Genomic DNA, 12917 nt, shown 5'->3' with positions numbered 1-12917 from the left:
CTTTTTTTTTTAGTTTTTGCAAGGCCATGGGGTTAAGTGGCTTGCCCAAGACCACACAGCTAGGTCATTATTAAGTGTCTGAGCCCGGATTTGAACTCAGGTACTCCTGACTCCTGGGCTGGTGTTCTATCCATTGTGTACCTAGCTGCCCCTACTTGATTGAACTCAAGACAACATCATGCACAAATGGCAGCATATGGAAAAATTCACCATCTACCCAGAATCATCATTCCACTTATGCCTTTTGAGTTCAGTGTTATAACTATTGGGGATATACTCAAAGGTCAAAGGAGAGTTTCATATATAGTAAAACACTCATAATATGACTTTTGTGATGGTAAAAAAAACTAGAAAAAAATAGGTGAATACTGTTAAGGAATATCTGAACAAATTAAAGTGTATGACTACACTATATACCATGAGAAGCAAGGCATATTTGGAATTCAGAGAAATACTGAAGACTTAAATGTACTATTCATGATTTAAGAAAGTAGACCTCACAGTATAGATGACCAAGAAAATGAATAGAGAACCAACACTAAAATATGAAAGAATTCAGACAAATATAATAACTAATCCTGACATCTGAGGACAGATGATGATACATAGAGTAGCAAACTCAACCAGCTGTTAAGCTTGGACATGGGATGAATCCCACTTCTGGCATCTACTAACTACCTGCAGACGAGACAGTTCCCTGATTCATAGCTGCTTTATTTATCTGTACAATGGGGATAAAATCTGAAACACACATATCACAGGGTTGTTGTGAGGTTCAACTGAAAAAATGCAAAACTTTTAAGGCCCTAAAATATTCTATAAATGCCCGTTGTTACTATCATTACACAATGGCAGTTATTATTATTCCCTCATCCAGATCCGGAAGCAAGAAATCTGCAAAGTTACAAAAAATATTGATAGAATTTTTTTTTGCTTAAAGAAGGTATTCATGATTTACAGGTAATAATCTCTAAAACTTTTGCTTTTTCAATTTTGAACCAGTTTTCCAACATTCTTTGCCATACTTCCATTACATCGACCTTAGCATAAAAATCACTGGATTTATAGATGATTTCCTCCAAGTTCTTGTATAATTTCTGCTTCTGTATCCCCTCCTATATATTTTGGAATATAAACTAAACCTATCTTCATGGTGGTAACCTTGCTTATATTCATTTGGGTACAATAAAATAATTTAGATAAAGTATCCTAAGAAATAGTTTCTGCTGCCATTAAGATGAGGATGAGGTCCTCTCAATATACAAGGATCTCTGCCAGCACCTTAATTTACTTTTTTCTAAACAGGACCAATAAGTCATCCTTTCATTTAATTGCAGTTGTTTTATGCCTTTGGGTTTTCTTTATATAAAGAATGGCAGTACTGATGTGTTCTTTCAGTAGTATAACAATTCAGATAATTATTGGGCAAAAATAAAGATTATGCATGTAGGATACCAGAAAAATTACTATTTATACACATAACTTGGAATTATTCAAGGAAAGTCATCAAATTGTATATATATACACATTAACTTAGAGATACTATGTTAAGATAAGTTTCCAGAAAGTGATTTAAATCAAGACCTATATAAACAAAAATATTCATGGCAATATTTTTGCTAACGAAGAGCTGAAAATAAAATTTGAATAATGACTGCTGTTCAACAAATCATGCCATATGAATGTAGATGAGTATTCCCATACTATATAAACAATGATGAACATGAAAAATTCCGATACCAGGGTGGATAATAAAGTAATGAAAAACAGGAGGTGATAAAAATGAATAAAAACAAGAAAAAAACACAAGAGCTCCAACAATATAAAAATGTCAACATGAAGAAACAAAACAAAAAAAAAATTAAATACTAAGTCTGTACAATATCAAAATTAAAGGGTATATTTTTCCTTTCTTTTAATGGAGACACTTTTATTGGGATATCATTTGTACTTGTGTGTGTGTAGGATAGGAAACTTTATCATATCAAAACAACATTAATTTTTTATTTTTAGGTTTTTGCAAGGCAAATTGGGTTAAGTGGCTTGCCCAAGTACACACAGCTAGGTAATTATGAAGTGTCTGAGACCAGATTTGAACCCAGGTACTCCTGACTCCAAGGCTGGTGCTTTATCCACTACACCACCTAGCCACCCCAACAACATTAATTTTTTTTTTTAGGTTTTTGTAAGGCAAATGGGGTTAAGTGGCTTGCCCAAGGCCACACAGCTAGTAATTATTAAGTGTCTGAGACTGGATTTGAACCCAGGTACTCCTGACTCCAGGGCTGGTGCTTTATCCACTGCACCACCTAGCCTCCCCAACATTAATTTTTAAAAGAGGCATTTATAAAGTTTAAAAACCGACTTTCAATACTATCTAATCCTTTTTCTTTCTCTCTCAATGGAGAAGGGTGGCTAAGGGGGTCAAAAAAATTAAAGGATATTTTGTATTTTTATGCCATTTTCATGGTTTGTGATGGTTAAAGAATTCAATGAGTAAATCATTATGAAAATTTAAGTGAGGCATTTTTGAAATCTAAGAAATGCATTTAAAATACAACCAATGAAAGGCCTAAAAAAGCAACAAAATCCAGAAAACTAGATTAACAGGAATACTTATTAAATAAAATTGGATGAATCTTTAGGTCAGATATACTTAGCAATGATATTGGACTCAAATAGAACAAAGTCACCCCATGTAATATTACTGTATGTTCTTATTCTAGCACTTCTTTTTCAAATATTACTACTTCTACACTCTTCAAATAACTCAAAACTTGAAACTGCCCCATTAATTTTTTACTTCAAGATTAATGTTAAATTAAGTACAAAAAGCAACATTCTATCATAAATAAAAAGGGAAATTTCAATTGTCATTACTCAAAAATCACTTTGTATATTTCTATGAATAACATAAAAACCATATACAGTAGTTAATAAAAAACTAACTAGACAATTTTAAACAAGAGAACACAAAACATTTGTTTTATACTACAAAGATATATGTTAAAATTCAATATTAAAATGGTCATATAACTTTTCTATTTTCAATATAAAAGCAAGGTGCAACTTTAACAAGGACTTACTTTTAAAGTGAATTTATATTATATAATAGATACTTTATCCTCTGAAGAAAATACACTTGAAGTGAACTTAATTTCAAATTTATTTAAAGGTTCTGAGATAAGCTACATTAATTCAATTTGAACAATAATCACTTGTATTCATGTTTAGAATCTAACAAAAGTTGAATATTAATCTACTCTAGTATACTCAAATGCATACCTATATTCTACATTTCATGTCTTTTTCATATCATATCAAATAAGGAAATCATCTAAATTAAATATAAATTTGATTTCTTTTTGCTTATTTAGTATATAAAAAAACTGAAACATTCAAAAAATTGAAGAAAACAGGTTGAATTTACATACTAACCTCTTCTATACAATCTGGCTCTGATAAAGATTCAGATGATACAGGTTTGTCTTCAGAATTCATCTTCTTTCTTTTCTTGCTCAGGCTTTTGATATCCTAGGAATTATTCAACATATTATTTCTATGCAGAATGAAGACATATTGATATCTTCTTTTCACGTATGATAATGCCATCTTTTATTTTTACGATCTAGTTCAATAGTAACTGTCTTTAAAATTTTATTTCCATTTCTATAAATATTGACTGGAATTTGGCTAAGTTTTATGCTTTATTTTATGACAGTTTATTATTTAGTAACAAAACATGTTCACACTGCTCAATTATATATCTATTTTCTTACAATATTTATTTCCCTATGATTTATTAAATTATAAGCTAAGATACACACACACACACACACACACACGTATTTTTTTAGGTTTTTGCAAGGCAAATGGGGTTAAGTGGCTTGCCCAAGGCCACATAATTAGGTAATTATTAAGTGTCTGAGACTGGATTTGAACCCAGGTACTCCTGACTCCAGGGCCGGTGCTTTATCCACTATGCCACCTAGCCACCCTGTGTATATTAAAAAAAAAAAATCAACCTACAAAAAACAATTGTTTCATTAACTAGTTCATTATTATTTACCTCAATGCCTCACTCTGGACGTAGATTTTTAAAAAACGTTTGCTGCTTTTAGTTTAATATTAAAAACCCATTTTATGCAAATATGCTAATACAAAACAAAATTAAGGATATTTGCAGTATGCAATTATTGCTTAAAAGTTTCTTAACTAGATTTAATATACTTAAGTGTTTATCTACAGTTTAATGACTTGAAGAAGGGCATAGATGTTTACAAAAATCTTAACAGTTAAGGCAATTCATCATTTCTTAGATATAAAGATAACTGGATCAAATTTCTAAGAATTTAAATCATTTCCCAATTGATAAATGATCAAAGGATATGAACAGGCACTTTTCAGACAAAAAAAAATTCAAAGCTATCTATAATTACATGAAAAAGGTCTCTAAATATTATTGATTAGAGAAATGCAAATTAAAGCAACTTTACACTACAACTGAATAACCATCAAATTGGCTAAAATGACAAAAAAAGGAATGACAAAAAATGATCAATGTTGGAGGGGATATGGGAAAATCGAGAGACCAATGCACTGTTGGAGCTGTGAACTGATCCAACCACTCTGGAGAGCAATCTGGAATCATGTACAAAGGATAATAAAAAACTGTGCTTACCCTTTGATTCAGCAATGCCACTAATTTTATATCTCAAAGAGATTTTAAAAATAAATAAAAAGGAAAAGGACCAACATGTTAAAAAAAATATCTAAAGCAGCTCTTTTTGTGAAGGTTAAGAATGGGAAATTGAGGAGATATCCATTAACTGGGGAATGGCTAAACAAATTGTGGCATGTGATTACAAAAGTCTGGAAAGACTTACATGAACTGACACATAGTGAAGTGAGCAGAATCAGGAGAACATTATACATAGCAACAGCAACATTGGGTGATGAACAATTGTGAATGACTTAGCTATTTTTCAGCAGTACAATGATCCAAGACAATCCCAAAGAACTCATGAGGAAAAATGCTATCCACTTCCAGAGACAGAACTGATATTGACTGAACACAGATCAAAGCATACTATTTTTCACTTTCTTTTTTAAAGTTTGCATGTACAAAATGACTTGAGGGGGTGGAGTTTGGGTGTAGAAGAAGGGGGGGGAATAGAATTTGGAACTCAAAACTTAAAAAACAATGAACATTAAAAATTATCTGTACATATAATTGAAGAAAAAATAAAATATTATTTTAAAAAATTAAAAAGGGGAAGGACGGGAGGGGGAAAAATCCAATTAGGATTATCCAAAATAGGGTGGTGCTGAGTTAATGGATTCCCAAAGGTCCTTCAAGAAAGTCACCTGATTACTTGTTCGGGGGTATTGTAGAAAGGATTCCTGACAGTTAAGGAATTAGACTAGATAGTCCCTGATGTTCTTCTAAATTTTGAAATGCAGTACAAGTTATTATCAGTTTCAAAACCAAGAAATTAAAATAAAAATCTGTGATGTTATTATGTGAAAAATTGAGGAAATGTAATTTGTTTTAAATAATTTTTTTCACAAAATAAACTCTTCAAAATGCACCTCTGCCATAAACCTCTGTAAGGTTCAAATGTTACAAAGCTGAATTGCTTTAAAATGAATTCTATGGTAAAGACATTTTGTCCTTTGAAGAAAATATACTTTAAGTGAATTTAATTCAAAATACATTATATTTAAAGCTTCCGAAATAAGCTTCAAAAATTCAATCTAAATAAAACTTATTCAGGTTGTTTAATCTGTCTAAAGTAACTATTTTAGTGTACTCAAAATTTAATTCAGTAAGGAAAGCTTTCCTTAAATTAACATATAAAATCAATAAACTTCACTGAAATAGATTTAATAGGTCCAAAAAGGGCATGCATTTGCTGTACATTTTTAAATTTTTATGCTTTTGCAAGGCAATGGGGCTAAGTGACTTGCCCAAGGCCACACAGCTAGGTAATTAAGTGTCTGAGGCCATATTTGAACTCAGGCACTCCTGACTCCAGAGCCGGTGCTCTATCCACTGCGCCACCTAGCCTCCCCCTGCTGTATATTTTCTAACTAAAATCAGTAAATGATAGATTCCTAAAGTCATCCAAAGCTAACTTATAAATATTAACGTTATCAAAATATTTAAAACTCTTTAAATTGGGCGGCTAGGTGGCGCAGTGGATAAAGCACCGCCCTTGCAGTCAGGAGAACTTGGGTTCAAATCCGGTCTCAGACACTTAATAATTACCTAGCTGTGTGGCCTTGGGCAAGCCACTTAACCCCATTTGCCTTGCAAAAACCTAAAAAAAAACCCAAAACCCCAAAATAAAACTCCTTAAATTTTACCTTTTCTCTTTCATGTTCATCTTTTGACTTCTTTTTTTTTCTTAATGCTGTCCTAAAAAAAGTGAAAATATCAACTTAAAATGTAATAATCGTAGTAAAATATACTACTAATGATCAATCAAATGCAAAAACTAGGTTTACTAAAAAACAGAAATTATAGAAGTAAACCTTTATATAGGTTTCTTTCTAACCAAATTATATTATTTTCTATATTTCAAATTCCATTTTCTCCACTGAATTACAATAAAAATGAATGATTTGCTTAAGTTTAGAGTATTATAAATTATCTTTATTTTCCAAAGGATAATAAAAGGGAGAAAGGGTTTGTTAAATCGAAACCCCAACAAACCCATACTACTTGACCTGTTATCAAGAAGCTGAGATCCAATTCTGTTCCCTTACTTCAGTCATTACAATTATGCAACCGCTGGCAATTCCACCAAAGGGAGAAACGTGGGAAATATTTGTCTGGTTGCTATTTACTATCTATATCTTACAATCTTTCCTCTAAAAATAACTCTTCTGACTGGCTATTTTTATGAATGGCGACAAGTTACATCTAAAAACATGGTTATCATCTTTGTTTTTTCCCCCTCTCACTCACCCAAACTGAAAGTTTGATTGGTTGATAACCAATCTGTGCAGTCTCTCTCCCATATTCACCCCTTTTTTCCTACTCCCATTATGTATCACTCAAGGACAAGCCTTCCTGAAGCATTGCAACATCTTCCTAAATGGTATTTGGCAACTAGTGTGTCCTCTAATCCATCCTTAACACCAGTGCCAGATTAATTTTTTTATGTGTACAGGTTTGATGTTGCCAGTTTATTGTTCATACCATGAGGCTGAGGTCTTTGACTCCATGAGGATCAGCTCGGGGGACTGAGGGGAGGGGAGATATTTAGCATGGAGAAAAGGCTGTGTGTGTGTGTGTGTGTGTGTGTGTGTGTGTGTGTGTGTAACTGAATGATAAGAACATAAAAGCTCTCTTGAATATTTTTAAGAGATGTCAAATGGAAGCATGATTAGATTGGGTTTATTTGGTCAAAATGGGCAAAACCTAGAGCAGTAACCTGGAGCCAATAATGCAATCTATAACGATGTCAAGAAAAACTTTCTCAAACTCAGTCATCCAAAGGTAGAGTGGTTTGCCTCCAGAGATGGCGAGTTCCCCTTCCTTTCTGGTTTTCAAGTGGAGACTGGAAGACCATTTGATTAGATTTTTAAGTTCTATGAGGCAAGGACTATCTTATTTCCATCTCTTCAGGGTCAGTCTGTTGGCAGAGGCTTGTTTTCCCTGCAGCAAGGGTCCCTGGCTGTGAGAGAAGCCATTCACCTTTTGCCTTTTCTAGTAGGGGGTTTGCCCCTTGGGATGCTCTCCGGAATTGAATGCTCCAATATCCTTCCTGATCTCCCTATCTCTGAGTCTGACTTTCAAAGTCCATTACTTTGAATTCTAGTGCTCATTATACACTATCATCTATTTTCATTGTACTGAAATCTTGTGGTGAAGCTGCAGTCCTTTCCTATTTCCTAACCATCTTTTCAAGATCACTAAAGGAGGCTGGCTCTTATGGAACATCTGCTACAAAATAAAGAACTATTGCAGGGGAAGATTCAGGTATTTACTGATCAAGTGATAGGAGTTAAAAGCAATTCAAGAATTAGAAACAGATAAAAATCTAATAACTTTCTTTAGTTTTTTTTTTTTTTTTTTTTGCAAGGCAATGGAGTTAAGTGGCTTGCCCAAGGCCACATGGCTAGGCAATCATTAAGTGTCTGAGGCCGGATCCAAACTCAGGTACTCCTTACTCCAAGGTCAGTGCTCTATCCACTGCGCCACCTAGCCGCCCCAAAATCTAGTAACTTTTAACGCAAATTATTATTGTAGGACAGGAGCAAAAAGAGACCTTGAAGAATAGGCATAATCCTCAGATCTCTTGCTCTTTCCTAAGAGGTATGAATTTCTTCTTTTGAAGTAAAAGGGCTGATGTCAACTGAGTCTTGGAGACAATGTTGCTTACCAGAACTAGGATAAACATTGTTTTGGAGAGGCTGGTACAGGTCAAAGTATAAGAAAATCTTTGTGGAAGTCAAGACAAACAAATAAGCAATCATTTGAGTTTCTATGGGAAAGCAATGAAAACCAGAATATTTTGCTTCTAATTACAAATGCTAAAAGACTTGCCATCTCAATCTGTGTTACCTTATTATCTGATTCAGATTCTGATATGGAGCATTCTGAAGATCTATGTGAACGATATTTCTTTTTTCTTCTTTTTTTCCCTTGTTTCTTATCCTATGTAAAATATTTAAGGAAAAAAATGGGTTTCTATATCATTAAACTCTCCTAATATAATTTTTGCATTTTATTTATTTCTTACCTTAATCAATTAATGAAAAGGATTAAAAAGGGATTAGTTGACTTATGTAATTGTCAATTAGTGATCCACAAATACTTTGTTCAATATGCTAATCTTTACAATTTAATACAAAAAAATGTGTATTAAATGACTACTATGATCAAGGCAGAGAAGCAGCTCTACCAAAGAAGGGGACTGGTCTTGTAATAATGAAGACTTAGATTCAAGTACTGTTTCAGACACATATTAGCTAACTGACCACAGGAAATTCATTTGATTTGTAACCTAGGAAACTCTCTGAAAGAACAGAGGAGTTACTGCTTTGTACCAATAAAGGTTACACACTGGGAGCTCCCTATAAAAAGAGTTACTGATCTAGAACCCCCAACTCCCACCTGAGGGTAGGCTACCATGGCATCATGCTAGGCTCTGGGAATACAAAGACAAAAACCAGTAACAGTGCCCACTCTCAAAGAGCTTACATTCTATTTGCTAGGCAGGGGGTGGTCATAAGAGGAATGTACAACACATAAATAAGTATGATACAAAGTGGGAATAGGAGAGATCAAAGTACTCCAGTAAAATGTGGGGATTCTGGCAGAGCTAAGTGTACACTTCAGGCGCTGGGGAAGAGCTTGTGTGAACATGTTGAGTTTGTGTAATAGGTGGTCCAGGTTCACCAGGATGCAGCCTGTGAACACAGGGAGGCTGGACCTTAACTTACAGACAAGAGGTAGAGACTGAGGGTTTCTGAGGAGGAAAGTAACAGGTTATCCTTATATTAGCAAGGTTATTTTGGCAGCAAAGCGAAGGAAACAGAAAGCAGAGTGAGGAGGCAGGAAGATCAACCTAGATATATTGTAATCATCCATGCCAGAGATGGTAAGGGTCTGAACTCACTTAAGTAAAGGCCATATGAGTGGAGAGACAGGGAAAGATCCAAGAGATGTTGTAAAGAGAGGCCTGAAAAGACTTGGATAGTGACCAGTTCCTGGGCTGTTGGTAAGGGTTCACTGAGTACTTGGCTTGCTCTTGGTTTCTGAGCAATTCACTTCACAGCTATAGACCTCCATCTCCTTACCTATAAAATGTGGTGTCTGAACTAATCTTTAAAGTTCCATCCAGCTCTTAGCATTCTAGAGTCTTATGAATTGTGTGTTGCTATACCCTTTCTTTATTAACTTGTTAATGAACATAATAATTTCACAAAAGGATATTAATAAATGCTCCAATAAAACTATATGGCTGTTTAATTTATACAAAAACTTCTCTAATCACATGGGCATGACTAATCAAAATCTTAAAATAAAAGGCTGTAAACTAAAACATTTCTTATGGTTAACAACATAATGAATGTACTCAATAGATCTTGATACAGTGTAGACAGCAAATTGAAAAAGTTTTAGAGCATCATATTTCATGTAGTATATTAAAAACAACAATTCACTCTTACCTCATCTTCTGAATCTGAAGAACTGCTGGAAGAATCAGAGCTTGATGAAGAAGAGGATGAAGACTTGACCAAACACAAAACAATTAAAGCTTGTGAGATGCAGAATTTGTTCATTTCACTGTGCCTCACCAAATCATTCAAAAAGACTGATTAATTTTTTATCTAAGGTAACAAAAACCTAAGATTCTAAGATACATTAAGTTTTTATTTAAGTCAAGATTCTCCTCCAGTTATTTAAATGGTATATTTTTAAAGAAAACTCAATTTTAAAGTGCTCATATTTAAGATAAATACTAGTTAAGTATTCTCCTTTAATATTAACGAAGGGACCCATTTTACAGGAGCTCAGCATTTTTCTATCAAGAACAATATTCCCAATTGATACAATCAGCTCCTTAGCTTTTGTCTAATTATTTAATCTGAGTCACTTTATTAATAAAACAAATCATTCTTACTTTTCAGGGTCTTAATCCATTTACATTTGGCAAAAAGAAAAAAAAAAAAGGAAAACGTTGCTCACCCTACCAGATTTCTTCTTTTCCTTTTTCTTTCTCTAAAAAAGAAATAAATGTGTCAGGTTGTGATTAAATTCTGCAATTCAGAGTCCAAGTAATAAGATAATTTCAGTTCTTAAATGCATTATTAGCATAGGTAGGACATTACAAAAATTTCAATACTGGGTATAATTTACAATTTGTTAATCCAGAAACATTTATTAAGCTGCCTGCTACATTCCAAGTACTGTGTGAAGTTCTGGAAACAAAGACAAAATAAAAACAACACTGCCTTTGAGGAGCTTTTAGACAATCTATTCACATTAAGAGAGATCATTATTAAGAGCATCACCTCTCTTTTCTTGGATGAACTCTCGCTTCCACCTAACAATTTCTCCCTGTGTTTTTCCAGTTCCTTTTTCCAGTTCTGAAAAAAAAAAAAGATGAATAAAGATGTATTACAAACAGTTCCCCTCCTATGTAAAGGACTCAGAAAGTGTACATCACAGGTCACTCAATAAGTATTTTTTATATCAAAAAGTATTAATTAAAAGAATGCTTTTTGTGGGCTCATCCCAGAACTGAACCATGCCTTATAACTTTTAGAAAGCAACCTATTCATTAGTGACTGGTTAAATTTATAATCATTCCTATCACAAAACAAATTGTGGACTGAACTTCTACAGGTAATTATGGCTTTCTATATCTATGTTAGGTTTCTTATCTAACATGAACTAATTTTCATTTAGAAATCAAAATACTAAGGCTCTTAATTGAGTCTTTTTGACTCCAGTTATTTTTCATCTTCTTTACATAATAGTTTTTCCAAGTGATAAACTGAATTTTTTAGGTATCCTTCCCTGAAGAAATTTATCAAGTCCTGAAGGCAGTGTGTCTTTTTGTTCTTAATTCAGTTATACTGGTTCTTCACTATGTATTAGTTCAAGATTTTTTCATGTTTCTCTTAATTCCTAATATTTGTCATTTTCAGTATACAAGCATCTACTGCACTCATATGCCACATTTTATTCAACCAATCCCTTTATCAACGGTCACCCACTTTATTTTTAGTTCTTTGCTACTACAAAAAGTACTATGAATATTCCAGTGTGTGTGTGTGTGTGTGTGTGTGTGTGTGTGTGTGTGTGTGTGTGTGCGCGCGCACAACCTCTGCCCCCATCATTTATTTGTTTTTTTTTACTTCCTTCAGGTATACCTAACAGGGGAATCAATGCATTAAGGTGACAGTAAAAGAAATAGCTTAGTTAATTTTTTCATTTAATTCATAATTGCTTTCTAAAATAATTCAATTTATAGTTCAGTCCACCTAATTTCCTTGGTATCATGTGAAATTTTGTTTTATTTTGCATCTCTTTTTAATTATCAGATTTGGAATAACTTAAAGTATAGTTACTGAAAATTTGCAATTTTTGTTTTTTAAAAACTTTTTTCATCATTTGAACCCTGATCTATTGTTCTAAAATGGCTCTTGTTATTTAAAATTCCTCTTTTTCTTTTTTTAGTTACTTCTTTCCTTATCAGAGATGTGAAAAGTAATCTCTCTTCATTGTGGAGAATGTGACCTTTTATACTGTGGTCATACATGCATTTGGATAAGGTGTTGTTGCTGGTCTAAACTTAAAGTTGGTCAAAGTGTTTTTCAGTTTTCTGTCAGATAAGGAGCCCTTCCTCCAATGATTTTATGTTCTGGGTTTTAATGGGTACTGTCTCTGATTACTTCTTGTCTACTTATTTAATTTGTTCCACTGATCGACTTTCCTGTATTTTGACCAGCACCAAATAGTTTTTTTATGGTTATTGCTTTATAACAGTTTGAGATCTGATAATGCTACATCTGCTCATTCTTATTTTCCCCTCCCATTATTTCCCCTTGAGATTCTAGACTAGGGGTTCTTAACCTGGAGTATGCAATCTTATTTTTTAAAGCAGTTTTTTCATACTAATTCAGTATAACTGATTTTCTTGGTAATCCTTTGAATTTTATTTTATATATTTAAAGACATTATTTTTTATAAATCCACAGGTTTCACCAAACTATCAAAGGGCTCTATGATCAAAAAGGAAAAAGAAAAAAATTAAGAAGTTGTTCTAGACCTTTTATCCCTTCAAACTGATTTTATTATTTTGTATATAGTTCTATTACTTGAACAAACTAAGTTAAATTAAGTTCTGCCGTTATTTTTAATTATAGTGGCACAGACACAGACCAGTCATAGT

The sequence above is a fragment of the Macrotis lagotis genome, chromosome 7, assembly GCF_037893015.1.
Source record: "Macrotis lagotis isolate mMagLag1 chromosome 7, bilby.v1.9.chrom.fasta, whole genome shotgun sequence".
Taxonomy (NCBI): Eukaryota; Metazoa; Chordata; class Mammalia; order Peramelemorphia; family Peramelidae; genus Macrotis; species Macrotis lagotis.
Note: the sequence above shows the minus strand (reverse complement) of the source record.